Below are 6000 nucleotides of genomic sequence, written 5' to 3' on the forward strand. Positions count from 1 at the left end.
GGACAGAGCCTCACAACTGGGCCACTTATTTGGGCTAACACTCCCCTGCCACGTACCAAGAGCCATAGTCCAACGTATATCGGCAGGCACTCAAGGATGTTGGAAAAACACAAGCCTAAACCCGGAGATGAATTTTATGCCACGTACATCGAGCCTCGGCTCGAGTATATCGGCATAGCATGATTGGACACAGTTGATCTGAGCCTAGAGTCAGGATTAGGGTCCTAAAGCTCTTTCAAAATCAATGCATTTAGAGTCAGCTTCTTAGGGATTGCTGTATGTGCATAATTGTTTGTGATTGAATATATGATATTTATTTTCATCTTATTTTCTCATATTTTTCCCAATTTTTCCAAAATATCAGATAATTTTTCAAAATACCTCATTTTCCATCTTTTGTGAAATATCTCAATTTTCTCAAAAACCCTGGACGATTTTTCCAAATTATCCACCTTTTCTTCAAAAACTTCAAGAGATTTTCCATTCTTTTGTTCCTTTGGACTTCGAATTTCCAGCTTTTATTTTATCTTGCCTGCAATTTTTAAAATTCATGTATTTTTCCAAAATTCTAATTCCAATCTTTCTATCTTTCAGTCCAATGACATCCAGTCAGCTCGACTCCGTTTTTTCTGAGGGTCACATCTCCTACGAGGTGCGACAAAGTCTTCCTGAGCATCGAGCTCTCAACACCGGACCTTTCTTTCCCCGGTGTTACTACATTTGGTTCAAAAACTTCTCTCGTATGTTTCTGAACCATTTGAGCGATTGTGGGTTGGAACTGGCATCTGCAGTGGGGAAGTTGACAGTTAATGGCAATCTGATTCATGCACTGGCAGAGCGGTGGAATCCGCGCACTTGCACATTCTGGTTCCCGTGGGACGAGATGACACAACTGATGGATGAATTTTCGGAAATTATGGGGCTGCCTGAGCCAGTCGGTCAGCCTGGAGATCCATTAGAGCAACAGTTTTTGATCAATGTCAAGGGTCTGGACCCTAAAGATGTTGTAGCTCGCATGACAGGGCGCAAGTCTTGACCACTGATTGAAAAAAACATGAATGAATACGTGAGCCTGATCGAGATCTACCGACAGTATGGAGAATTCACGGAAGTTAGCTCGTTGTCCAAGACAACTCAAGAGAAAATTCAGCATGTGATGGTTCTGTGTACTGTGGGACTTGCCTTCTTTCCTGATGGACAAAATTATGTGGTTGTTAGAATAGTTCAGCTTCTAAGAAGATGGGGAAGTCGATAGACCAGCCGTCTCTCGGTAGCCATGGTCGCACTTGCTTTTTTATACAAAGGACTGACCCGCTTCACAATGGGAGAGTTCATCTTAGTCGAGGGATGTACCTATGCTCTTCAATCTTGGTTCCTTCAACATGTGACGATCAGATTTAGTTCGTTCAGATACAACGGCAAGGAGCTCCTTTCAGTTGCACAGTATCGGTTCCTGATTGATTATCTGCAGAAGGAGGAAGTGGTATGTGACTATTTTGATCGAGAATTATCACCTCCTAGATACACCTATGCATATGACAAGAGATTCAAGCTGCTTGGTCCATTCTTCTGTGCCTACTATCATCTGGAGCGGTGTGTTCGACAGTTTTCTCAGAGACAGAAGCATATAGAAATGCAACTGCTATCAGGAGTCGTGCCAGAGTTCGACCTTACATCAGCGCAGTGGTCCGGAACATACCATTATGCCAAATATGGCTAGAACTCTTTTGTTACTCTTTCACTTTTTTCCGGTCCTCGTGTCTCTGCTAGTTATAAAGAGTGGTGGCAAATTGTCTGTCCGCCCCCTCTTTCTCAAGTTTATTATTGACGCAATCATGTTTTCCTTTCAATAAATAAAAAACTTGCAAATTCTTCAATTCTTGGTTTGACGACCTCGCCTAGGTAACAAGGCTTAATTTTCAGTTGTTTATTTTCTTTGCAAAGGAATGACAACACAATTGTCGTAATCTCAGTGACGACTCAATCCCTAGTAATGGGATATTCTTTCAATCGTCTACCAAATTTCCTAGCAAATATTTTCTTCAAATCAAAATCTCTCTCAAAAGCCTAACCATCAATTTTGCCCTGCAGAGAGCATTTATGATATTCAATGGTTCAAACAAGGTCAGGGAAGAAAATTGCACCAGTCGAAGGCATGACATATTCAACAGTTTTAGAAGAAGAAATGGATTCCCCGCGTTCAGGCAGAAATCAAGGGCAGCAGGTTGAGGATGACATTGATCCTCAAATATATGCCATGTTCAAAAAGATGATGAGCAAGATGCTGGCAGAGCAAGCTGAAGCCAGTGCAAAGAAGACCCAAGTCAAGCAGAAGGCAAAGGGCCGGGTAGTAAAAAAGGTTTTGAAGTTGTCTAAGAAGCCTATTCAGGATGCTGATACAACAGATAAAGAGGAATCAGTAGAGGACACTGATGAAGAATATGAAGCTCAGCAAGTGTTTCAAAGATCCTCTCATAGACAAGGGATAGCCCATAAATTGAAGAGTCAAGCAATGGATGATCCAGTCCAAGTACAGTTGAAGAAAATGGCTGAGGTGATTAAAAATTTGCAAGACCGTGACAAGGGCAAGAAGGTCTTCGCGAGCAAAGACCTCTACGAAGGCATCACCCCTGTCAGGAATAATCAAGATTCAAAAAAGAAGATGATTGCCGCCTTCTTCGTCAATGTCAACCATGATGATTGCAAAGATAACAAAGGCAATCATACAAATCACAAAGAAAAATCTTCAAAGCAGAGTGAAAAATTGAGTCAACAAAAAGAGAAGATAAAACATGACAGATGGGGTTACGATCGCGAATTTACCACTCTAGATCAGCCCCTTGAAAAGATCCTTGAAAACATGCTGGCCAAAGAGATGGTTAGACTCCCCAAGATAGCGAATCCTCATGTGACCATGGGAAGGTTTAAAGATCAATTCTGCAAGTTTCATCGGACGATGGGTCACGATACCGAGCATTGTTTCGTCTTCAAGAATATCGTTCAAGACTGCATTGATAAGAATCTCCTCGTTGAAGATGAAAAGGAGGACTAGTCATCCTGACTGAGTTTTTTTCTCAATCATTCAAGAAGCCGACAATGCTAGTATTTTCCCATTTCTCATCTTGCTTTCATTATTTTGAAGAAATAATGCAATCCCATTTGTCTTTCCTTGATTTGTCATCTTTCCTTTAATACATTAATAAAATTATCAATTTTCCTCATAAACTTGATGTCACCTCTTATTCTCCTTCTCTGCAAAATGTTCTTGCACGAGAAATGACCCTCTTCAGAGTCTCTAAATCGATCAAAAGTCAGTTGCTTTGTTACCGTCGAAGAGCATTCTTCGAACATCAATTATCTTCCTTCTATCCAAAATTTCACTCTCCAGTTATACTGGGGAATTATTTTGAAAATTGTCTTCAAAACATCCTGTATGCAGACAGGATCAAATAAATCTCTCATTTTGCATGCATGTGCATCTATTTACATCATTTTGCATACATTTGTATTCATTTGCATTTACTAGCATTCATTTGCATTAAATTCATTTCCCCTTCAGGTTAAGGGATAAACCTGAACTTTCCCTTCAGGTTAAGGGATAAACCTGAACTACCCATTCAGGATAAAGGATAAATCCTGAGACCCCGACAGTTGTCTAAGTCATCGTGAGGATGAAGATTGAAAATCTCTCATTAGAATCAGTTGGGTATATTTTCAACGTCCAGTGTTTGTGTTGGTAAATTTTTGAAAGCCAGTGTTCGTGCTGGTAAAATTTCAAAATTCAGTGTTCGTGCTGGTAAAATTTCAAAATTCAGTGTTCGTGCTGGTAAAATTTTGAAATCTAGTGTTTGTACTGGTAATTCTTCAAAATCCAGTGTTCGTGCTGGTAATTCTTTCAAAAACAGTATTCGTACTGATCCATTTTCAAAATCTAGTACTTATACTGGTTCATTTCCAAAATCCGGTATTCATACTGGTACATCTTTCAAAATCCAATTGTTATTGGTCGGACTTTCAAAATCCAATTTTTATTGGTCAAACTTTCTAAAATCTGGTTTTACTGGTTAATGTTTTCAAATCTAATCCATGCCGGTCTAGTCTTCTTGCGGGATTCGAGTTCCGACTCAAATTTTCTTTTCTCCAGGATTTGAGTTTCAACTCGAATTTCTTTCTCTTCTAAATTGGTCTAGAAAATTAGAGTTTCGACTCAAATTTTCTTCCAAATCCAATTCAAATGTCCTAGAATTGGTCTAGAAAATTAGAGTTCCGACTCAAATTTTCTTTCAAATCCAATTCAAATGTCTGAAATCGGTCTAGAAAATTAGAGTTTCGACTCGAATTTTCTTCCAAAATCCAATTCGCTTGGCTTTCCTTTAAAGGTTTAAACTCTTACTCAAACTTTTCTACAATTTAGTAATTGGTCTAGAAGATCCAAGTTTCGACTCGAATTTTCTTTCAAAACCCAATTCATTTAGTTTTTCCTTGAAGATTTGAATTCCGATTCGAATCTTCCCTCAAAACCCAGTTTAGCACCTGGTTCATTCAAAGCTCACAAGTTGAATCCTTCCTTCTTAAACTGTGGTCCTTAGGTTAAATTCCTATGAAATTGATAGTTCGTAGGTCGAATCCTTGCTGAACCAATGTGATCCCTAGGTTAAATTCCTTTGGAATTGATAGTTCTTAGGCTGAATCCCTATTGAACCCATGTCATTCCCAGTACACCAATGTTGTTCTCAATAGAACCAATGTCGTTCTTAGGTTGAATTCCTATTGAACCCATATTGTTTCCAGTAAACCAATTCTCAATTTTGACTTCCAGGTCATCCAATTTCCAATTTTCAATCCCAATTTTGACCTTCGGGTTAATCAAATTCCAATTTCGGCCCTTGGGCCATCCAATCACCAATGTCGGCTCTCAGGCCATCCAATCACCAATGTCGGCCCTCAGGCCATCCAATTACCAATTCGGCCCTCGGGCCACCCAATTTCCAAATCTCTAATTTTGACCTTCGGGTCACTCAATTTCCAATTTTCAAATTCCAAATTTCTAATTTCGACCTTCGGGTCAATCAATTTCCAAATTTCCAATTTCGACCTTCGGGTCAATCAATTTCCAATTTTCAATTTTCAATTTCCAATTTCCAAATTTCAAACTTCCAATTTCCAATTTCAAATATCAAATTTCAAAATTTTAAAATTTCAACTTCCAATTTCGACCCTTTTGGTCACCCAATACCAATTTCAATCATTTCCTCTTGCGAGAGACCCTTTGTACAGGGAGAGTTCAAGGGAGCTTGTTCTTTTCGCATGCTCCTTTGTTCACCTAGCCCCTTTTCAGGGAGAGTTTGAAGGGACTCGTGTCTTTGTGAACCGTTTGCAAAACAAAATTCCAATTTCATACAAGGAAACCTTAGTTCAGGGAGAGCTTCGACGAAAGTTTGCTTTCCTTATGACCATAATTTCATACTAGGCCATTTCATCATGAAGGATCCTCTTTTCAGGGAGAGTGTGACGAACTCGTTCCTTCATGACCAATTCACCGACCTCACCATTACCGGCCCCCTTTCCATAAGAGAAGCCTAATGTTAGGAGGTTTTGACGAAAGCTTAATTTCTCTTCGAAAGTTCGTTTTGTAAACACCTCCTCTTCAGGGAAGAGAGGAGTAATTCCTATTTCTAATTTCTGAATCTTCTCCTTTGGGGAAAGGAGAAGAAAATTTCTGTCATGGATGCATTGCATTGTGCTTCAAATGCTCGCTTTCACAAAGGATTTCAAGAAAATTTTGCCAATTTGTCATTAAATATTTGTTGATTTTAAAAATCTTTATTGCACAAAATCTTTACCTCAAAATACCTTCAGTATTACTTCTGAAAGGACAAAGCTTTCGTGAAAAAGGATTCAAAATTCAAAATCTTTCTATTGGCCAACCAAAAGGATGAAGAATAAATCCTTGATATGGCCAACAAAGGAAATTCAATGTTGTTGCAAAGCCATAACTGA

This window comes from Nuphar pumila, chromosome 17, assembly GCF_984573655.1.
Source record: "Nuphar pumila chromosome 17, dmNupPumi1.hap1.1, whole genome shotgun sequence".
NCBI classification, from domain to species: Eukaryota; Viridiplantae; Streptophyta; class Magnoliopsida; order Nymphaeales; family Nymphaeaceae; genus Nuphar; species Nuphar pumila.